This window comes from Temnothorax americanus, unplaced genomic scaffold (assembly GCF_048541705.1).
Source record: "Temnothorax americanus isolate GAGA-0224 unplaced genomic scaffold, ASM4854170v1 Scaffold13, whole genome shotgun sequence".
Classification (NCBI taxonomy): Eukaryota; Metazoa; Arthropoda; class Insecta; order Hymenoptera; family Formicidae; genus Temnothorax; species Temnothorax americanus.
The window spans coordinates 2,156,894-2,181,842 of NW_027509264.1; the positions used below are offsets into that span (position 1 = coordinate 2,156,894).

Sequence of the window (24,949 nt, forward strand, 5' to 3'; positions counted from 1 at the left end):
CGCAAAAAAATTATAGACGTTAATTTATTGTTTTTCAGAGATATTATAGACACATATCTTATTTAACTTGTTAATAAATATTAATTAATGTAATAATATATCATGCAACATTGCTGCGTGATATTAGTGTTTATATTACGAATATTTTAAGCTAATCTTGTCGAATTGTTCTTACATATAAACATGTATAGCAAGAAACATTACTGCACGTGTGCCAGTATATACTTATAGAGCAACTTTGATCGCTATCCGGCCTTTGCTCATGACGCTCGCGTCGTGAATACAAATAAGCCCCGTAATTCGGATTAAGGGAATACTTCCGCCTGCTTTTGATTCCAGCGGATAATAACGCAAACGGCGGTAAATCAAGATGATCAATGTCATGCGGTGCATGCGAGGATTCCGGGGAAGTAGAACCGAGGGTGGTGAATCCTCCAAGGAACGTAGGGGAAAAGAGACGGTCGAAGGGGTGGTGAGCTGCGTAGGGTTGAGACAGAGGAGGCTAGGCTATTACTATCAATTTGCATGCCTCCGGTCATTCGGCCTGCCTTTATCGTCCTTTCATCTTGGCGATATACCGGGGGCTTATTTCCGTCCATATATTTCTCAGCCCCAATAAGAGATCCGTAGCGATCCCTCCTTCTGCCCTCCTATTTCCCCTTGAGGACACTCTCAAGAAACTTCGTGCCAGGGTGCAAAGATTCTTGTTGCACGCTCCCATACGTTAACGTCAATGATTTCGACAAAATTAATTCAAGGGCTTAATCGATTTTGATGCACACGCGCAAGAGAGACATAAATATACATTAGAATATAAAAAAATCTTAAAAAGTAACGAGAGAATCTATTATTATTAACGAAATTTATTCTAATATTAAAATATTACAAAGTCTTGACAGTTTAACAAACATGAACTTAAAATAATCAATATAATTAGTAATTATTTATAATTTAAAGTATTTTGAAAAAACATTACTCAGTTTTTATTAATTATTAAACTGCGTCATGACAGTTGAATAAACCATTGTATTTTAATTCATTTTTTTGCTCATTCAATAACTCTAACATATAATTTATATATGAAATACAAATTATATATAAAATACAAATTATATCTATGTATTATGTAAACTATATATAATACTAACATAATTTGTTCAGAAAACTCTGGTTACATGAATATCTAGCATGACTTGCCTTTTTTTCTATTTGCGTCCGAGGATACTTCATCTTCCTTTCTCGGAAATTGCAAAATCATCACTTGATAGGGTAGCGAGAAGCAGAGTCGAATCGTTAGAAAACTTGTGCGGCGGATCTCTTCTTTTTGAGTACCTCTACGCGAGGAGGAGCTTGAAAAGGATCCTCAACGACTGTGGCTATACGCTTTACGTACAGTCAAAGGCTTCGGCGCAAAAAGAAACTTGGCCGGCTGAAAACAGCCAGATAGGAGGAACCCACTCGACCCAAAAAAATATTCAACGAAACCGCCGACGAAATGTGAGTGCGTCCAGCGCGAATATGACGGAAATCAGATGTGTGCGGACCGACAAGCACGAACTTCGCGGGCTCGCTTCTTTTCGATCCGCGGAAAAGTATCGCTCATAATTTAAAACCCGCGCAATGTTACGTATTGAAAACCGTGCCGCGAACAATTTTTCGTGAGCATAAATTATACTATCAGTGGAAATCCAGATTTCATAAAATTCCAAACTCGACGAATACCTGATTGATATTATAATACGTCCGTTCGCGAGAGATCGCGTAGTTCCAGATACTAAACTCGACTAACTCCGAAAGTTAGGCGGAAATGAACGCTATCTCGAGCCACGGCTCTCTGTACGGCATAGTTATACAATTTATATTGCATATCGATAACATAATTCCATTCGATGATTCGAGGGAAACTTCGATTGCAACCTGAACTTTAGGAATTCCATTTTGCTCCGGACCATATGTGTACGTTAATGTTTAATTATCGAACATCGGTCAGTCATCACGTTATTCGTTAAAATATTTTTAGCGAGTAATGTGAGAATCGCTGCGCTAATAGATTGAAACTTTTTTCATTGAATTTCTGTCACTGTACCTAGAGCGTCTAACCGTCATTATACTCGTCTACTCGTCCATGACAGAAATGTCGGACCGGAATAGCGGGAATCATTCAAATTGTATTTATGAATTCTAAAGTTTTTCCGGCAAACCACAGCACGGTCGGATGTAGGAAACTTTAAATAAAATTCATTTGGGAGATTCGTGATCCGACATTACCATAAATTTGCAAGCTACCGGGTGCGCGGACTTGGAATTTATTTCAACTTCAACTACCGGGACATTCCCTAGAAAGAGAAAGAGAATCTCAGAATTCTATGCTGAATACACTTCTCGAGTTCTTTGCTATTATAATGGTACCTGTAAATTGCGACGATCGTAATGAGAACATTGGTAGGACCTTAAACATTATAATATTTTTTTGCAACTTCTATAACCATTATTCATACCTCAAGATTAAAGTCGACAAAATTCTGCATAAAGATTTGATTTGTCTCTTTTACACATAAATTTTAATGCTCAAAGAATAAGCTTACAAACTACATTAATAACGTCATAAAATATGTTATAATGATATATATGTTATATTTATAAAATATAATACATATATATATATATATATATATATATATATATATATTATATATAAAAGATTAAATATATATACAAATTATATAAATTGTATATATATATTATTAAAACTATTATTTTAAGTCAATTATAATTCTTCGAAAAATATTGTGTTAAAGCACCAAATGCGAATTAGTTATCTTCGTCATGTTCCAACAATTATAGCGTTTCTTGTTACGTCTAATTTACAAAACAATGAAAAGTATTGTTCATTATGTTTATATCCTCCGTATTCTTTACTGGATGTTAAAGAACGCAGCCTCTCTCGCCACGATAATGCACACTCGCAATTATCCTTAAGAGTCGCCTGATATACACGCGACTCCGGCGATGTCCTACCGGTGCTTTAACCCCCGACAGCGGTGCCCCCGGACCAATTGTCTCCCTCATAAATTACCGAGGATCGTCGCCGAATTCCAGCCCGGAATTCGCAGTCGTCGCACTTAGGCGCACGTGTGCGTGTACTTGAGCGCGAAAATACGAGGTGGTGCGCGTGCATGAATTTACAAGGGAACTCGGGGCACGTAGACGGGTACGGCAAACACGCGGTACGCGCGCGTCATCGGCGTCGCCGACTCCTCTGCGTTGCGGGACAGTATGCGTGCCGTCCGGATGCGTCGCGGCGCCGGGTGTCGTTAGAGGAAACGTCAGCGCGCCCGGAAACGTCCTCGGTCTTCTCGCGAAGCGGCGAGTAGCGGGGTATCTCGTTCTCATGGACGCGACGCGAAAGACGATACGAGGAGTCGAGGAGGAGAAGACCGCGAAAGACCGCGGAGGACGACGGAGCTAGATATAATATTCTCACACCGGCAAAACGGCCGTCCCGCGATATTACAACCGCAATGCGTACCGCTCTTCCTGCGCGGCACATGCGCGCGACGGTATCGCCTACGTATATCCGGCCTAGCATTGGTGGAGACGGCGACGGTAAAGCGGACAGAAAGAAGCGGATGAGAGAATCGAGGATATGAGAAGAAGGAACGAGGAGAAAGACAAAGCGAGGGATCAAACGGGGCGCTAGACGGGCAAATTTTCTGCGATTGTCAAGGTACCGCTAGAACGCGGACGATGTTAAATGGCAAGCTGAACTGAGAAAAAAAGCACTTGAAAAAAAAATCGGAATCGATTGAATATATATAGTTACCATGGGAAGTGTTCAGATCTATTTCAGTTCTGAATTCATTGCATAAATTTAGATGTTATTATCAGTTTGTCACCAAATGTATCAAAAACCTCGCTTTCATGTTCCACGCTTAGAATGTGATATATAAAGTCGTAGAATTTGCAGACAATTACGCCATATACAAGGGAATCTTTGACAGTATTTAGTAGAACAGCATGTATTTCTCGCAAGTCCCTTCTGCGACCATTAAACGACGCTTCGCTGTAGTAAGTTTGCCCAGCTAAGACACACTTACTCCTATTTGCTTCCTCAACGATGTCACTTCTAACCCTTCTCAACGATGTTTCCCCTGGCCCTTCTCATTCTTTCCCCGCGCGGAACATTGCTTTGGTACATTACGGGCGCAGATATTCGAATATGCCGCTCGCAGAATATTAAAGTACTAGTTGAGCACTAGGGCTGCCAGTGTACACGCTCTTACACGCCCGCCAAGGCGGTAAAACAAAGTTACAGAGATAGAGCAGGCGATAGTAACGGCAACCAATAGGCGGCTTCGGAGTGCAACGGTCCGGACGGATCGTAGGGTTGGCGGGTAACTATACGCGGGAGCTTCCAATTAACCCCCGCATTTAGACAGTTTGAGCACAATAACATAGCCCAAGGGGTTCCTTGCACCAGTGAACGAGCGACTAGCGGAGAGCAAGTTGGAATAGTAGAAGGAGGCACTCTCCGCATGGCGCGCCCTTTCCTTCTTAATGTAGCTGCATTAATTTAACCACCGAAATAAGGCACACCGGAATATTTCGCTGCTACTCACACCCGGAAAGAAGAGAAGTCTCGATGGTCGTGGGATATTTGGTAGTGAATTTTCCGCGCTCCCGAAAGAATTCGTGCGAATTTGCCGCCGCACGAATTTCTGCATGCTCTTTGCGCCATAGATTAGCAATAAAATTCAATATATGTCATCTGCCAAATCACGAATTGCAAAATTTGATTAACGTTGAAACAAATTTCATTTTTATGTCCGTGGATTTGTGGCGCAAAATCGATTTTCCGTCGCATAAGGTTCAGATATTGAAAAGTAAATTGAAATCTTTTTCTATATACAGTTGATATAATTTACTTCAGATCTCGCGCAAACGATAAATGAATATTTAAATTATGAACAAACTTTTTTACAGTCCTTTAAATTTCGTACGTGTTTCGTTCGTAATGCGAAAAAAAAACTTTCGGATCGATTGGATCGCACTAACACACGCTTTAATCCCGGGTCGTCGGTCGCGCCGGTGGTACGTCGTCACGACATTTTAAGGGGCTTCGTGTCTCTCATTTTCGCTATTCGGCGTCGCTCCAGCTGACTCTTTCTCGATTTCTTCCGGAGCACATCTCTGCTCTCGAAAGCCCCGCCGCCGTCGCCGACAGTTCGTCGTAACGTTCCCTCGGGTAAAGACAGCCGCGACCCTTGCCTCTTACGGGTCTTCGAACCGCCATAAATGGTTTCATTCTCGACTCTACATCCCGCGATATAAAAATCTCTCCCTTGGATTCTCGCTGGCGCATCGCGTGTCGGAGAGGAACGGAGAAAGTGGAGCAGCAGCAGCAGCGTGCGACGAATGAAACGACGAATGGAATCAGAAAAATGCAGGCATCTCCGGGGAAATTAACGTAATGAGGCAGTTCGATTCTTCGCCCAGCAATGAAAAGGGCGATGCGGGAGGGAGGGAAGGAGGGCGGGAGGAATGGGGAAAAAGGGCGGTAGAGGAGGAAAGGAAGGGACGTAGTCTGGAAGCCGAGAATACTATCGTCCTCCGCAGTCGTTCGCCATCGCGAAGTTATTGGTTCCTTCGAGATGCTTACTTCCGTAATTCGTCGGGATCGTTCGATGAGAGGCCGAGCGTCTCATTAAAATTAGAGTGGATCTTCAACGGTAAGACTTCGCATTGATTACGGCGCGAGAGTGCCCGGTATCGTTCTCTTCTCGTTGCGACTGGTCCTTTCCAACTGCGTCGGGCTTGTTCTTAGGAGATGATCGATTTTGATTAATAAGTATGACAATGAGACCACGATTCTTGCGACGATTTTCTGGATATGCAGAAATAAAGACAGTCGGGGAGACAGCTGTCTAATTATTCTCGAAATATTATGAGTCGCGAAACTCGTATTTTAGTATTGTACATTATCGACTAGGACTAGATTCACTCGATTATCTGACATGTATTACTCACTACTGAAATCGATGCCAAAATCCTTTTATTCTTTCGGCAACACTGACAATTAACACTGTCCAATATATATCTAAATAAGCGTATCTAATATGATTGCAGTAAAGCCAATATAAAGAACGGCTGTATTTATAATTATATTTATAATAGTATTACACGTATTCACACACACATTCATTCACACACAGAGAATGAATTAAATAACCTGAATAAATATAATTAACAAAATAGACTTGGGTTATTGTGCGAATTACAGATCGAAGTTGCTTCAACTCAGGCACGGGTAACTTTTATTCGTCGATCGGGCATTCGCGAAAGTTGAGCCGGGAGATCGCGCATTCAATGAGAAAACTTATTTGCGAGCTAACGAAAGGTATCGGTCTTTTCTCAGCGGCCTCGTCGGCCTCGTCGGCCTCGTCGAGATCGGACAATTACGCTAAAGAGACTGTTACCAAAATCACGAATTGCTCGCGTCGTTATTCGATTTTACCCTCGACTTCCCGGACAATGCCCGCGTGATTCAAATATCACAATGCGAGGCTTGTCCACGATCGATTCAATTACATGACTCGAGAGGGATGCGGCGGACTCTCATTTTTCATCGGTACCCATTATGGCAAATCCTTTCCAAACGTTCTTTCGCTCTCGACAAACAATGCCCATTTTTTGCGCGCAATAACAATTGGGCTCGCGCCTTTGTCTCTCGCTCTCGCGCGCTCGATCGGCCAACGTGGAAAAGGAACAAATGCGAGTTAATAAAATGTCTCAACTACATTAGATACATATTTCCTAGTTTCTCCGGCTTTTTGCCCTCTCGCTCGAACCGTCTCTCCTCCCTTTCGTCCTTGTCTCCCATCTCTCTCGCGCCCTTTCGTCCCTCTCATCGCGGCACGGCCCTTTGCCTTTGAGCCGCCATAGCAGTTCAATTGTCCGCGAGAGGCGGGAGAAAGATTCTATTAAAAGTTGACGACGGGGACTGACGACGACGACGACGACGGATCCGGACTTGCGAGTTTTAATGCACTTGTTATAATCGGCCCTCTTACCGCGAAATGCCTAGCGAGAGCGCGCCTTCGTTCGTTACCCTTCAGCGTTTCCTACCCTCCTCCAAACTCCAACCTTCCCTCTGCATTCATCCCTCTCGGTAACTTTCATCCTACACTTGCCGCGCGGCGCCTTCTCGCGCGCGTCCTCGTAAATTGGGAAAATAATTTGCTGTTTTAAGAAGTGACTCGGCTCTCTACCCGAGCTCGGTCGTCCTCGTTCCCCTGTCCTCACCGCCATCCCAGCCCACGGCTAAACGCGAATCCTGCTTTTTAAGCGCAGCAGTCTCACAACGGCCGGACATTCGCCTCGTTTTCGTCGCGATGCATTTGACGCCGTCGTCGACGTCGTTCCCGTCGCTCCGCTTTTAGCGTAAGGCGCCGTTTTCATCGCTCGTCTCGTCGGATAACTAATTTTCATAATCTTCGGCCGCGCGAGAAAGTCGCCTGGGAGAAAGGGACTTGCGCGACGGATGGCTCGTCTTTTTATCCGAGTTCTTAAAGTTTAATTAAATTTTAATTTATCAATATCCGTCCACGGCCTCCGGCGAGAATGATGGATTTATTCTTAATACTAACGGGATTTTCTTTTACTTTTTGCTAAAAAGAATGTGCTAATGCTATATTTTATCCATCTGATATATATGTATGAAGAAGTTAAATAGTTTATTGCGTCTGTCTCTGATCAAGAGAGAGAGAGAGAAATCATAATTGCTTCCATTGGGTATTTTGTCTACATGAACTATATATAGTGTTAAAAGTATCTTGAAATATGGAACTGTTGATTTACAATTTATATATATTTATTTAGTTGATCAATAAACACATTTCTTTCACGAATAAATAATTTTACATGGTTCTAAATAATGTTGATCTCTTGACGTTAGTACTAAACGACGAAAATTCGCTAATTGAAAAGCTTATCCATATCTGATCGCGTATCTGCTGAGTTACGACGCTGTAAAAAAGTAGCGAATGAATTTTCAACTTGTGCGAGAACAACGGGGATCTCGAATCAAACGGGGGAAGTGCACCGATAGCGGGGCAAGAGGGCGAGGAGCCAGCTTAATAATACAATCTGAGCATCATTAGCCGCGGTAATGGTGTGAACTTTTAATTAGTTGTGCAGTTTGATTCGGAAACACTTGCCCGAGCAGCGAGTCCATTGTGTTTTTATTCATGACCCGTGAGATAGGCAACGCGCAGTCCCTATCTTCTCTCCCGAACCGTAATACTCGAACCGCTTCCATCCCCGCGTTAACCAGAAACCCTCGGGCCCGCGGAGGGCAAGGAAAACTTTAACTTTCTTTTGCTTCCTCTGTCGGAGAAAATCTCGAGAACGAGATGTTATGCATTTGTCCATTAACACCCATGGACTCTCTAACAATCGACTCGATATCTCGACTTAATCAAGGGGCGAAGGATTCTTTTCCAGAATACAGAGCAGTTTAAAAGACTCGATAGAAATACATGAAAAACACATGATCCTAAAAAACATACGTTGAGTAAGGCTATTAAATGGAATATGATTATATTAATACAACAAAAAACGCGCAAAAGAATTTCTTTATATTACTAACATCAAAAGATGTTGTAAATATTATCAAAATCTCGGGTACTTGCAACTCGTGTGTTTGCGTAAAAGATTTTATCAAGAGACACTAGTCTTTGAGACACTAGATTTGATAAAATCTTTTGTATTAGTATACGTTTGTCATGACTTATAATACATAATAGAGTGTCAATTTATTTTTAAATACTGAATTTATTATTAAACTATTACTGAAATATTGTTCTTATATTACGAAAAACGATATGCCAAAAGTCGACGAGACATCAGGAGGACCTGAAGAGAATAATTTCTATTTTATTTCCCATTAATTTTATCAGGAAGGTTACAGTAAAAGCTGCAATTCTTTTTGGCAGACATTAAAGCGCTTCATCCGGCGATCGTTCGGCAAGCCAAATACTCGTAAATATTCTCGCATTTGCGATGAAAGGAGTCGACACTTTAACGTGCTCTTCGCAGCGATCGGTCAGAACAGGGGGCAGGCGTTCTCTCCCTAGATAATGGCAGAGGTCCTTAAAAGGATTCGGTTTACTAATCCCTTCACGATCCGCCTATAAACTCAAACACTCTTCGCCTCAAACCACTGTGGGTCATTCAATAGAACCGACGGCATAAAACGGATTTGGATGGCTTTAATTACTCAGCTCTCGACCGGCGATGTAAATGACGGCCATTAAATCGCTTAGCTCGATGTTTACCTCGAAACCGCTAAAATGCGGACGATAGAGTCGGAGAAACGACTGTGGCTACACGTTGAACGAACGTTTTCATGCCGCGGGTATTTCGCGTCGATAATCGCATGCATTTCAATTGAATCCTCGGGCAACATACACGGGTAGAAATCAGCATTTTGAAATCTTGCGCAGCACAGTAAATTAGATTTGATACCACTGTGTTGAAAATGTTGCGGATTCATGAAAATCGTAAATAATTGAAACGATGGCGACAGGATTATCTATAATTAAAGTAATTGATTATTTTAGAGATCGCGGAAGCATCATGTGTAATCGCATTTTAATAAACTCGTTTTATTTACCCGTGTAAGAGCCGTAGGGCTCCGCGTGGGGTGCTTGACAGTGCAATCCTAGAAATAACAGCAAACGACTCGAGTGCCAATTCCGGTTGATTAAAGCGTTGCGGGGATATTCCGACGTGCAAAATTGGTTATTCGCGAGACGACGCGCGGCAGCGTATTTTGCAAAAAATACGCAGAAAAAAAATGGCTCGCCGTTTGCTTATAAACATGCAAATCGTGGGCGGCAGAGCGAAATTTTCATTACGCATCCCCCTCGTACGCTACCGCGTTCTCTCGGTTTCGCTTCGCGGCTCGTCGCCGGTTTTTGTCTCTCACGCGCTAAATTCATCGATGGTTATCACCGTTCATCCGTTTTCCTTTCCATTCCGTGTATAGGACTCTCTGCAACGAGTCGCATTCGCTATCAAATTTCGATCGTGCTTTTCTAATCCGTATTTTCGGGGGAAAGTGTTTAAATGAATTTTACCTCTATTTGAATTTTACCGACAAAGTTGCAAAATTTTCGGAACTTTGTAAACAGATAACCGCGTCTAATTCTTTCCTCGCCGTTTTGCCTGAGTATATGAGATGCGAATCGCGTATTCGAACGTCCACAAACTACACGTTATATTTCTTCGGCGTTCACGTCGATTTGGCGGGTCGCGTGATTGAATTTCCAAGTCCCAGAAAATGATGGCGGCCCTTTATCCAAGGATCTCGCCGGATGAACCTCCAAACGGTGCCAGATTATAATGTCACGTGGTCCACAGGCTCCTCGGCGTGGGCGAGGGGAGCCAGATATATTGTCTGTCGCATGCATCGCGTACGCGCGTATACGGATCTGGGGTCGACGAGCGTAACGCCGACGCGACAGATTGGCCGGGATAAATTAATTTCATTTACCGGTGATTTAGACGATCCGCGATGTTGAAGGGAGCGCCATTTGACATCCTCCATGCTCGCAACGTCGCGCCGAGGCTCGACTACGAATGGATATGCCTTTAGCGTGTCTTGGGCATCGCGGCGTTAACGCAGTTATAGGCGAACGTTAATGGAACCTCAATCTCGCAATGGCGTTAATCTCGGAATATTAAGAGTAAGTAAAACATATAGTGTCATTAAAATATATTGGAAATGTACGCATTATTAATATTTTGAATTTTCCGTCTTCTTTAAGAATTTGCCATATGCTGTTAAAATTACAAATTATTATGAAGATATACATATGTCGTTGTGACAACAGTTCTTAATCTTTTTATACTCGAAGGTACTCTATTATTTGAGGTTTCGATATTTCTTTTATAAGAAAAAATATTTTTAAACATTTATAGAATTAAGTGCAACTGATAGCGTTATTCATCCTTCATTTATGGATTAGCAAGCATTTATAAGCGATTAAGTAAGTTCTAGTAATGGAAGTACTTGCAAGAAACTTCAGAAACAACGACCTTGACCATAAACACGCTCGGCCGAACATTACATTCATCATCCGATGGCAGCGGAAATGTGTTGGCTAGCGGTACGCCACAACTTTCCGGCTCCTCTGTTCCGGTTTTAATACAATTACGGCAGAATCTAATATCCCACGAGAACAGGGCGTTTAATACAAAGGATGCGAGAGCATCGTCGTAAGCGAAACGAGGATTTACGTGTCAGGAATAGTAAGCGGCAAGTGTTTCACAATGGATGGGTAAAGAAGCGAAGGGAAAATAAAGCTAGATTATAAATTATAGCTTAAATTACGCAGTTATTTATATTTAACACGCGATTCTATATCAAGAAGCAATCGATATCAGATAAACGGTGATTCATATTTAATGCAAATCTCTGTTCTAATTCCAATAAATAATTTTAACCGTATAAGTAATTAGAAGCCAGAAATATATCAAACTATGCAAAATTATTATATTAACGATAAATATATCGTAATAGTGAGTATTACATAATGTTATGTCCGAAACATCAGCTCACCCGACCAATAATTGCGTTTCACCTCACAGTCTGTAAAGCTCAATCATTTGGAAAGCAATTTCGATTTTGAGGTCAGCACTATAACAATTTTCATCGTAACGATATACGTCATATTTTTCCTCTCATATAAATGCGTCCTTGGTCGCAACACGAGAGAAGAATCCGCCAACTGTTCCCCCAGGATGCTACAACCGTCGGGTGAGAGGAATTTTTTCTTGAAAAAAATCTTATGACGCAAAGTCGGGAGATTGTGCCGCTTCGCCGGGACTCTTCCGAAACACCATGTAGCCACGATATTTTCCGCGCGGACCGAAATTATGCGGCGGCGTCGCGCAAGGAGCGGGCGCAATTATGCTTGAAAAACTTTTTTTTGGGGGGGGGATGAGAGGAGAAGAGGTGGAAAACACGACGAGTTTAAGAAGTGACATTCGTCTCCCGAAATTAACCTCGGCCCGCACGTGCTCGCGATACGAAAAACGCCTCGTAGTTTTTCCTGTTCCACCCAGTCCCTCCCTCCGACCCGAAGACAACGAACGAATGCGACGCGCGGAGAAATGAAATACTTACGCCGGCACAGGCCAGGAGAGCCGGAGAAACGTAACAACGCGAGATTCGCCAAAACTTCCGAAAAATTATGTCGCGTTGCTGGAGATGCATCTGCAGACGGCTGGCTTATGCAACGAGTTAAAAGGTTACCGCGAGAAAGCTACGCTATACGTGTAGATTTTACGAGTTACGCTACTTTGGCGTGTATATACCCAACCGTGCGACCATTTATAGTCGCGAGTCTCAATAACCGAATTTAATCTATTATAAAAGCGGATTACAGTTTTATAATACGTTATCGTATTAATTACCACATGACATCGGCGAAAAAAATAATATTTTCTAGTAAAAATGGATTTGTGCGAAATATAGAGTATGTCTTTGCTTCATGCTTTTACTTCGTGTTTTTATTTAAAAACTCGAAATATTTTATTTTTTTATATTAAAAGTATTTTAGATATTTTTTTATCTAAAATAAAATACAGCTTTATTTTGTGTTTTTATTAACAAAACTGATATTTTCTCATTTCGTATTGTTTCCCCCTTTTGAAGCAGATATTTTTGTTTTCAATTTCTTCTACGATTACGTACTTCAGTTTTAATTTCTATTTTTCGTCGTGTTGCACAAAGCCTGAAAATCGATCTCTTCCTTTTTATCCATAAATTAAATGACATATGAAATCAAACGGGCGTTCGGCTCGCCGTTTTATCGTCTCTCACATCATTCGAGGTTGCCGGATCTAGTAAACGTCAAATCAGCCACGAATTATAATTAAACCGGGATCGCGCGGATCTAGCACGGTAGCTCATTTTGTTCCAATTTAGGATTTTCCGCGAGGCGAGCGGGCACTCTTGAACAGTCAACCAACCAGCCCGGCGCGCCAGGTAGGCTAGAACAGTGTAACGTGAAATTGGTACTTTGAAATTTCATTAGTGAAGTCAGGTGGCGTCACAGATTCAATTAGCTTTTTATTGGATTTCGAACTGTGCGAACTGTCAAAGCGGTAACCGCGCTAGCCGGTTGGCTCGTTGGCTGGCTGGCTGGCTGGCTGGCTGGCTGTGCTGCTGGATACAGCACGAATCCCGTTGCAGCCAACGCGCATATACATCGTGCGTGTACGCCGGAATGGGCGATCGCTTTGCCACGAATCGATATTTTTACACCAACTCGGATAATCGCTTGCACAACTTTGCCTTCGAATACCGTCGAAATAACTGATGGCTTTTCGAATGCCCGTGCAGTTGGTTTTACGCTTTTGCGGAAAACGCGCCGCTCGTCCGTCCGTTTATCTTCTTCGTAAAACCCTCTCGCGTTCGGCTGTCCGATAATTTATTTTGCAGTGTTCACTAAGGTTTTAAATAACGAGCCGCTAATCGGATAACGAGGGTTACTTTGCTCTTATACAGACGTAATTTCGCACAACAGCGAGAAAGCTGCCAGAACCAGTTAATATTATACACAAAAAATATTTTATTTTTATATGTATGTACTATTTTTTTTAAACTTTTTATTTAAACTGATACATTTGCAGATAAATTGAAAAAGCTCTACAACCAACAACTAATAAAAACAAAGTTTGAGCTTATGGATATCAATTTATATGTTTGTTATTTAAATGCATGACGAGATTTCCTTTGCACTAATAAAAAAAATATGAATTCGGTGACGTCTTTCTGTTTCGATCGTTGCCGTCGTTAACGACGTTCATGAAATACGAGAGAGAAGAGCAAGCAGACTTTGAAAGTCGGCAGAATTCGACCCCATGGTGGTCGGTACCGCTCGTGCATCATAGGTTTATGGTTCCACGATGGCATTTATAAGGTTTGCTCGACTTGGCAAGTAACTTCCACCGAACTCATTCCAGGCCTTTGGGGTGGCGATGCTGTGGAGGCGCGTCATTACCACCATGATATATATACGGGGAATATCCGTTAATGCGTTTTTGGGGTTCCTTATTGAAAAATATTGCGTTGATCCTGCATTAAAGTGGCAGTTCATTGTCTTTCTCCGTTTCTCTCGTAGTTGCTTAATATATTGCTACGTTTTTAAAGTTCATTCAACGTAGTAGTGTAATGCCATAGAGTGTCTCTCTACTAATAACAATTTGGTGTACTTGATATAATTGTCGGTTTAACCGAGATAATTATATTCGTCCTGTAGAGCAAGAAATTTAAAAAAAAATTTAACCGAGTTAATATATTTAAATATCTTACCTCTTGTGTGTGTGTGTGTGTGTGTGTGTGTGTGTGTGCTTCTGCAATCGTTTCGCAACAGCAAAACAGGCAAAGCGCCTGAACCGCATCGTTTATACAGTTGACTGATTACACTCCGCATCTCTTCGTCCTTTCCTTCTTTCCTCCCATCGGTGACCCCATAAATTAGGGTAGCCTATCGCGCTTACCTGCTCCCCGCGGGGAAACGGAACGATTTCGGACGCACGTCGCGGCGGCGTTACGCTGCCCTGACGTTGGTGGGGCTCGTTGGTTCGACGGGCCCCGGACGTCTCATCCCGCGATAAATCAAACTGGACGCGTTACACGCGGATGTGCAATGCGTTTTCTCTACGTGCAGGTGAAACCAGACCGGCCAGTAGTTTTATCAAGCGCCGCGCCGCCGACCGCGGCCGGTACGGTTACGCAAGTCCCAATGCGACACTAAATTCACTGAGTTAAAGGAAGAAGAAAAAAAAACGTGTTTTTATTTCTCGCGAGATCTTGTTAAGTCTAATTTCACGCTCGCAGGAATAGAGTTATTTCCGATCGAAGTGCGCTATCGGCTGAAAGTTATTTAAAACGCGCGTTTGATGAATGAAAGAATTTAATCCAACAGCGATTTAACCCACAGTTATACAAAAGCTCGAGAGAATTATTTTTAAGGAAAACTAATTTAGTAAAGAAAATTTACTTTCTTTCTGGAACAATTGAGATTTATTTGCGTATCAATACCTATCATTTGCAAAGAAATATGAATTCTTCGAGGGTTCTCGGAACGAACTGACAAGCGAAATATGCGAAACCGTCATATCCTATCATGGTAAAAAAAAAACTCTTCGCTCATGGGAACATATCCTAAATCCTGGCGAAAATTCGATATATATTCACAAATTTCAGTCACGCCGTTTATTCCTCACTTTCCACCGTCAAAACTACTCTTATACGATAACATCGCCAGGCAGCGCAGCCTGTAATCGACTTTTCCTCTAAATGCGTTCCGCTTTTTTTTTCAAAAATTCAATTACGTCGCGTCACTCCACGCGCGCGTACACACATAAACGTGGCTTCTAGATATATCTATACACATACACAGACATATATAGATATATCTAGACATATACACAATGTATATACATATATATATTTTCACACGTGAAGCAGCCCGATTGACGTAAAAGACAGAAAGAAAGAAAGAAAGAAGGCTAGGTATATCGTAGTAGATTAATTTCGGATAATCGCGGAGATGTCGCGTGATCTCCCGGCCAAACAATTTTCGCGACGTCGGCCGCGTCGATATAACGAGACAGTCCGGAAGCCTTAATCAGGCGGTCGATCTGCTGACACGGTTCTCTGCAGAACCGGGAATGGCAAACGCGGGACGTGTTTGCAAAGGATTTTACCTACAGGCAATTAGACGGGGTTATAATTAACCCAGACGAAGTGGTGATTATGGCATACAGACACCTACTACGGGCGCGGTACAGGCGAAGAGTCGACCAAACGTGGAATCAACGCCGTCGTATACTCTCTGATGTTTACCGAACATTCATTGGACATCGTGGAGGATTTGTTTGCATTACGGATTACAACGGTACCTACGCAATCCCGGAACTGGCAGACGTTTCTCAGTACACGGACAGTACGGTTGACACTGCGTCCTCTTACGGAGACTTAATCTCGTGGCACCGGCGACAAATTGGCGCTGATTGGGTTGGATGATCCTGTGATTACTGTCTCCTTCTTCGAAGAGATTTCTCTAAATTCTGATAAATACTGCAGTGATAATCTCATCGCATACAAATCATTCGTTTGAATCACTTGACATTAGTTTTTCTTTACACATCTCGCATCTTTTAGGAATGGTCTATACATCATACCAATAAAGTATTTGATTTGATAAGGCAAGCAGCTTGTAAAAGAGATGCATGGTAAAAACGTGTAATCAACTTTCACCCGTCGAAACTGCGACTCGTATATTTCTGATTAAAGTAGATTTCATGAAAGCTCGTCCAATATCGATTTCTGTCTACTACTTCTACGACTTTTCTATTCAGCGGCGACATTCTGTATGTTCTATTTCTATTCAATAATCTTATCTTGCTTTAACTCGCGACTTGATTACGAATTGATCTTAATATCTACGGGACTTTTTTTTTTTAAAAAGTTACCTTTATTTTTCGTGCTTGAAGTGACATTGATATCAAGGAGCGAGAAATGAGGTAATAATTTGTTCCGATGAAAGTTATCGATATTGCCTCTGAGATAGTTATCTATATAGATACGAAGCCTCTCTATAACTCCCTATATATATCCCTAAAGACTATTATCCGTATTCATGCGTAGACGATAAAGAAGAAGGAAATCCGTCACACTTTATCGATACTTTACCCCATCCTTCCTTTCTTCTTTAATAAAAAATCTGATTACATTATACTTCATAAAGTTACGACGCGCCATTTTTGCGTGTGCATGCGAGAAGATACGTACTTTCAATGTCTCAATTTCAATATACTGAAAACGTTACATGTTTATCGTAATTATAAATTGAGGCAATCACAATGTGTATCATCCTGCTATTTCACAGAAATACCTACAACCAATGTAAACGTCATTTTTAAATTATATATATTAAATAGATAGTTCTATTATTTTTAATAATATGTCTTAATTACTTTATTTTAATATAATTTACAGGAGGCGCGCGGTCTCCTTTTTTATGAATATAATATAAAGAAAAAAATGTAGTTTTTTTTTCTCATTAGTCTTAATCATTTTTGTGTTACAGAGAGACGTTAGCAGCTCGCGGTTTTGATTCCATGACTCGAGCGGGTTCTCCTTGCCTCAAAACACACGCGGATACGTGCGGATACGTGCACGAAAATGGGAGGAGAGAAAACGCGTGTGCTCTTTTCAGGCGAGAGACCAGCGTCGTCCTCCCACCTCTGTATAACTGACGTTTCATGAATTGGAAATGTAATTTTACCACCCAGCCGTGGCTCGCGGCGTCGTAACTGTTTGCATGATACCCAGGGCGCGAAGTAAACGAGCGCATAATTTCAGCCGCGAACACGTCCGCGGGGCCCGGCAGCCCGGGAGGTGCCAAAGAGTATATTTCGCCGTGTGCCGGGTGACAGCGCGCGTAATCGCGATCACCGTGCTTTCTACCTCAACGCGCGTTTCCCCTGAAAGATTGCTCTCGACGCTCGTCTCATCTTCGCTCACGATTATTAATCTTTCGCATGCAAGGCAATACCGCGGGACGGGACAATAAAAATCGAAATGCTTGTCCAGTGGGGTCAAAGGCAAATGTATACGCATGTGTAACGTAGGTCTAAATAATAAATGATTAAAAGTAACCAATTTTTGCGATTTTATCTATTTAAAAATAATCTTTAGTAATTTATATATAAGCAATTAAGCAAGAATACATAATAATGAATTTCTTTTATTTTTGTACAGTTGGAGCGCAATTACGCTGGTGCGAATATCGCGATCACCGTGCTTTCTACCTCAACACGCGTCTCTCTGAAAAGGCTGAAAGATTGCTCTCGACGCTCGTCTCGTCGCCGCTCACGATTATTAATCCTTCGCAAGGCAATACCACGAGACGGAACAATAAAAATCGAAATGGTTGTCCAGTGGAACCAAAGGTAAATGTACGCATGTGTAACGTAGGTCTAAATAATAAATGATTAAAAGTATCCAAATTTTTGCGATTTTATCTATTTAAAAACAATCTTTAGTAATTTATATATGTATAAGCAAGAGTACATAATAATAAACTTCTTTTATTTTTGTGCAGTTGGAACGCAATTACGCTGGTGCGAATATCTGCGATCGGGTTCATCGCTCTATGCGGCTGCTTAAGAGTTGAGAAGCGCTTGTAATTACGAGAGCATCATCCGCAAATTAAGGCGACGATTGCTTGCTCGCAAGCACAACCGTGGACCAAGAACTACGACGAAGAGATGAAAACGAAGGAGATGAAGGTCTCCCTTGGGCAACGTATACCCGCGCGCGGCAACGCTCCCGGGCCAATAAGAGTCGTGTCTTAATTCTTTTCGCGCCTTTTTCCTGCGACGGCATTATCATAACCGACCGGCGGGATTATCTTTTATTTGGCCCCCTCCCGGAGAGCCGGTCTCGCCGGCTATCCTCATCCGGTTCACGGTGCACGGTATACGACCGCTCGTTCTCCGAACCAATTCCGTTTCCGCGCCGCTTTTCCCTCCCATTCCATTCTGCGGGCTTTCAGCGTCTCACGCCACTTAAATAAATCATATAAATACGACTGCGCGCGTTCGCCATCTTTCGCGAACGGGCGACCAACGGGCGACGGAGGGGTGCGGGACAGCAGGGCACGCGGAGGGGTCTATTCGCCGTTTTAATCTAATCTACAAGCGCATGTAAGAATATATTAAAGAAAAACTTTGCGCGCCGTGCTCAAGCAGACGTACTCGCGAAAATTATACTGTCTCGAGCGGCGGAGCGGTGCTATCGAGCAAAAACGCGTCCGAAGACGATACGAGAAGGATGTAGGGAATATCGAAGGGAGAGAGAGAGAGAGAGGGGGAGGTACTAAAAAAGAAAGAAGGCTCGGAGGAAAGTAAAGAAGCGGAAGTAGTTCTTGCAGGCCGGTTCTATATCTATCCCGCACGTTTGGGTCTGTGATGCAAACTCCTACCGGCAACAACTATCTAGACCCATACATTTATTTACATGTAATTACGTTACACCCTCATCTCGCTTCTCGAGTGCTCGAGATCTAATAAACATGTAAGATGGTACCAACTCTCAGGGAGAACACCCCGTGTCGTTGCCGTAATTTATTTATGACAACGTGCAGCTTCTCTCGACGATGTCCAACGGATAAAAAAGTATGTTCAAATAATCATATCTGAAAGTTTTTTACTCTACTTGAACGAGGTGATTCATGATAGTATGTTTTCTGATGCAGATATGATAAACCCGAAGATTCTTCGAGTGCGGATATTTTGTCTTGACTATGAGATTATACTTTGCATGTATTCGCAATCTCTCTCTCGCGAGTCGCTACGCGCCGCGACGAGGGATTACGAACGCTACCGCCTAATTTGAGATGCACCTGTTACTCAAGTCTGCGCGCGGCTTAAGTGGAATCGGAAACCAGATGCGCGCCGGATAGATCGATGAAGGAGGAAGGAGAAGGATAATCCGAAAGGGGAAAGGAGAAAATACTCGTATAACTCGTCGGCGGACTTCCAGGCAGACTGCATATGGTGAGGTGAGGCGAGACGTATTGACACACGCTCACATGAGAGATCCTGGGGTTGACTCCGCAGCGCGTAGAGATGAGAGAAAGAGAGAGAGAGAGAGAGAGAGAGAGAGAGAGAGAGAGAGAGCAGAGGAGGGAAGAAGGAAGAGCGCCATAAGACACCTCCATAGACGAAGTCGCCGTTCACGGAGTCAGGCTTACTGCAGAGGGATGGGAATCGTCCGTGAGAGAGCGGCGCTACATGCCGCGGGAGGGTGAGGTGAACGTTGGTGGCTGGATGACGGGGGTTGGAAACCGGCTGCTGCCTTATCTCCGCGTAGCGAGATTGACTTCCTTTCTATCCATTCAGCCGCTCAAATGAGTTCCTTTGATAACTGTTGTGTGATCGAGTGCACTGAATACTGAAGGGTCCGTAGCCCAGCGGCGAATATTTCGCTGTCTGACGGCGCCGCGTCGCGGAAAGAAAATTTTGGTCCAAACTGGTGCGCGGCGTGCCCGTATCCTTGAAGTTTTTCTTATCTCAAAAGTTAATAAATGAATATATGACGATCGATTACCATTAGTTTGTGTGTAAACTTTGAGAACGCATTACTCATTAGAAAATATGGCGTTGTTAAATAATCTTGCCGATGCATATTTTTCGATAAATCGGAAAGTTATTATTTTTTAGCTGCGTGTTAAGATCAATTCACTTAACAATCTCGCACGCGAGCAAACGAACAACTTTGAACGTGCATAATTCGCATACGAGCACACGTTGATGCAGGATTAAATTCTTTCCGTCGACGGTACCCAAACGCTTCGCAACGTCTCCGTACGGAAGATTGCACCCTTTCCAGTCCTTAGAAGCTCTTAATTAATGGCACCGGCACACCGACATGGGGCCCTCCAACGCGCGGGGAGGGTAAGGAGAGTTTATGCTGCAGACCTGTAATCTCATGATGCCGTAAGTTATTCTAAATGCACTAGTGGGACCTACGAGATATCCTCTCGGTGTTCTCTGGGAGGTAAGTTTCGACCTTCTCCTCGCTGTTTCACGCGCCGCTATGCCACCCCTTTAGTGGTCGGTAGTTAAGCACACCTGACATTCCCGTAGTACAAACAGATAATATCAGGTAGAGAGAACGTTATGGAGCTCATTTAGAAAAGAAAGATGACAAAAAAAAGTAGAAAAACTTGTAAGCGAGTAACAGTGTTCTGTATCCAAAAAAGTCGCATGCAAAACGAATTTTCCGGAACCACGGCATATTACCAAAAAACAGTAACGTATTTAAATAACGAAGCTATTATACGAAAGAGAAAGAAGAATAATCGTATCTGAATAACATTCCATTATATAACCGTTAATAGTAGCGATATTTTTTACGATATAGTTACGTATCATATATGTATAATTATCTTAAATCTTTATAATAAGATAATTGCGATATGTAATAAATATATTTTTATAATGCAAAATCTAAGCGATATCATTGCCAAGTATTGGTATACTGTTACAGTTACACGAACGCGAGGACATGGCATTGCAAAAATTCCAGAAAAGTTGTAGCCTAAGGATAGTGTTCGACGTAAGTAACGAAGGAAGGACGACGGTTGATAATTGTCGGGATACTCCGGATTTGCCCCTGGCCCCACGAGAGACTATAGATTACAAAGTCTGCCTCTTCCGTCTCCTCTATGCGAGCCTTCTTCCTGTTCTCGCTGATGGTACGTACCTAAAATACGCGAATGGTACCGGTCGCCCTTCTTCTCTACAACCCTTTCGCTGTCGCTTGATTTATCACGCGGCAACGACATTATTAATCCCGCGGCTAGATAAGGCATTAACACTGCTTGTCTCGTCTTGTTTCAGATATCGGCCTTTCGAGAGCCTACGGGATAAGCCTAAGAACGCCGAGGATAATTAACGTGCCGCCGTATGACTCACGCGAGCGACTGTAATACATGTAAATTTCAAGCAAGGGTTAAGCGCAAGAATGTCCTTTTTCAAGCGATAACTTTCGCCACACGCCATTCTCCTTAAGAACTCGTTACTATTATTATAACATTCTTGTACAAAGAGGCTGAAAGGGATGATAAGGGAGAATTATTAACACGGAAGAATGTAGATAATAAATGTTTGATTTATATTGCTCGTACAGGCTAATTGAAAAACGTACATACTTTTTAAAAATGAATGTGCAAATTAAGCACATATTATGATAATCGCAATAATAAATTATTCTTTATAATTGAAATTAGAAATAGCATTTTTGGATTAGTGAAGTAAAATTGCACTGTAATTTGCATTACATTTTACGCAATATATAATTCTAATTTTATTTTACATGATAAATAACAATATCTCTCATTTTCATAATAATTCAAGAAGAATATAGAGGATTATTCAATATTTCTTAGCAGAATAGAAATGAAGAATAGAACAGACTAAGGAAAACAGCCTTACATTTACATACCTATCTTTTATACGCGTACAATTTGATTCTTTTCTTATCAGCTTTATCAGAAATCTGTAGGAATTATGCTTTGTTTATTTATAATAAGTGTAATATCACATTTTTTGTCTCCAGCGATTCCGATTTTTTCTTCGTAAGTACTACACAATACATCGCGAAGATTTGAAGCGAGTAAAAAAACTTACTGGGATTCTTCCATCTCTTCCCAAGAGGCGTCTTGCACTTTCTTGCATCTCGCACAAGCACGCTAGGAGTTTCCTCGAGTGCCTGAAACTGTCCCAGGTCTAATAATATACCTTGCGTACGAATCGCGAACGATTTTACTGTTGCATGTCGGGGACGCGAGAATGTTAGACCTACGCGAAAACAAGGAGCAAAAGGGAAAGAAAGAAAGAAAGAAAGCCTTCACCCTTCGCATTACGGGCGGCGGATCGAACGTCGCGTTGGACTGTTGCGTTGCTCCTCCGTACGCATCGCGATATACGTGCGCGCTCACGCGTCGCGACGCGACACGGAAGAAGCGGTCGGGGTTGCATCAGAAATTCTGAGAGGCGTATTTACACTTCAATAAACGTTATTACTGGATGTTGCGCTGCGGCACGACGTGCTCCGTCATCTCTTCCTCTCCCTCTTTCTCTCTCTCAGTTTGATATACATAGATTCGTTTTATATTGTATGTAAAGAGAGAGAGAGAGAGAGAGAGAGAGAGAGAGAGAGAGAGAGAGAGAGAGAGAGAGGTACCAACGGCGAAGGATATTGACGGGTTCGCTCCCTTTGCTTCATTGAATACAAAATACATTACTCGCCGCGTTAATACATTACTGGCCGGCGACCAAGAAATTCGACGGCGTCATGCGAATTCCCATCGGTCGGCCACGTGCCACGATCACCTTGCCGGATATTCTAAATCGTTGCGGAGACGCCGGGAACGGAAAGCTATTTCTGCGGCTCGAATGCCGGATGTTAACGCGCATTGTCGCGACCAGACGCGGAAATCAAATCTGTCGATCAAGAGGTCCTTGCTCGGAAATGGTCGGCAACGAATATTCTTTTTCCGAACGCTAGCTTCTTTGATGATTTTTGTGCTTAATGTTTTTTTGTGTAATGCGCGGAAGCACAAGATTTTTTATTGGAAAAACGGCTATCAGCGACATCGATGTCGAGTGCGAAAATTTACATGTAGCACACACATATACGATGTAAAAATCTAAATCTCTTTGAATTGCATAATTATCAATTATCATTTTATATTTTGTATAATAACAGTTTTACAATTTATATATGCATGAATTTATTGCTTTTTTTTTAAGTAAAAATCTTAAAAGAAATGCTTTATGTAGTTTTTGCGCGTTTTAGATCATGTTACTTCAAGAAACATTTTATACATTGATATTTAGAAAATGATTAAAGCAATATTTATCCATTACATTTGTCTCTTACAATTCTTTCGTTTTGCTTCTTCAAAAACAGAGTTTGAATTAAATTAAGTTCAAATTAAATTTTAATTGTATATATGAAATTTAAATATTCACACAGTGTAACCATTATTTAGTAGCGATTATTATTTGTATGTGATAATTGACAAGTGATTAATTTACGAATTAGGTTTCTTGCTTTAATTAGAAAAAATTATATGTACCAAGCCAAATATGCACGATTTGTAAAATATCTGGCTGTTTCATAAAGAGTTTTAGAGTTTCTGCTGCGTTTCCAAGAAAATTAGGGCTATTAACATACAAATCAATAAAAACTGAAATAAAAAACTTTAAAATATATTTTAGTTTTTATTTAAAAATTTGTAATTTAGAAAGAGTTAATATTAAGTCGAGAACATACCTAAAATATAAATACACGAATCGCAAAAACGAATGAAACAACTGAAAGACATGGCGTATCAATTATTTATTAATAACATAGTTTTACATAATATAGTTTTTACGAAATTATTGGGGTTGATTACTGGCTACTATACAAAATTGCGTATTTTTGATTGACTAACTATACGTTTTTATTAGCCATTTATTCGAATCTCATTTTTTTATTAAGCTACACGAAGCCCACTGTTACGTAAGTATCACATTACCGGACCAAAGATGCTGCATCTTTGAATATTTCATCGCATTAACAGAACGTGGTGGACACGAATGAATCGTCTCGGTCCTGGAACGAGTGACGTCGCGACTCGTTTAATTGTTAAGTAAAATCTATATTAACACTGTATATTTCTTATAACAATTCGAGTTTGCATGTCTATGTTAGAACGCGTATTTTACAAGACTCATTCTAAGACGTATCGCGCGAACACTATATCGACAAAGAGACGATCATATATTTTTGGATATTGCAAGAATCGCGGATATCTATATCTATATTCTATAATATTAATATGCCTATATTCTAATGAAAAATAATAACCGTCGTGAAAGGCGAATATGTATCATTTCATTGCTAAAATTGTGAAAGATGTGTGAACGCGAAACTAAAATTAAAGCGGGAAACAGACTTTTGCATAACGCATAATACGTAAGCATAAAGCTATTATGCACATGTGTATGGTATGGACCAATCAATTTTCGACGCGTAGCGCTCCCGCGACAAACTCGGCTTAAAGTGTTAATCGCGCGGAAGATGAAGTCGTTGCGACATCTTGATTGCATTCACTTTGCATTTGCTGAACGCGGCGGCGGCGGATCGACACGGGATCGACTCCAGAACAAGTGACATCGCAACACGCACGCTTAACTGGTAGAGGAAAACTCATATTAACTTTGCATCTCTATCATTTGCTGCAATACTTAACTATCACGCAATATAGATTTGGCGTTCATACATTGATAATTTGTTTCAACGCGTACC

At 41.7% G+C, this 24,949-nt stretch overlaps 1 long non-coding RNA gene across 7 annotated transcripts in view; it reads left to right on the forward strand.

Annotated features, from left to right (window-relative positions):
- Window positions 1-23,889, forward strand: part of LOC143894023 (uncharacterized) — a 152,281-nt gene extending 128,392 nt beyond the window's left edge. Inside the window, exons 4-9 of one of the 7 annotated variants that reach the window (XR_013255983.1) lie at window positions 17,169-17,708; window positions 17,843-18,033; window positions 18,186-19,260; window positions 19,341-21,344; window positions 21,490-21,583; window positions 22,208-23,888. This is a non-coding gene — a long non-coding RNA (uncharacterized LOC143894023). Of the gene's footprint in view, window positions 1-17,168; window positions 17,709-17,842; window positions 18,034-18,185; window positions 19,261-19,340; window positions 21,345-21,489 lie in introns of all 7 variants that reach the window. The other 6 variants (XR_013255982.1, XR_013255985.1, XR_013255981.1 and 3 more) reach the window with 6 other exon arrangements.
- The last annotated feature ends 1,060 nt before the right edge of the window (window positions 23,890-24,949 follow it).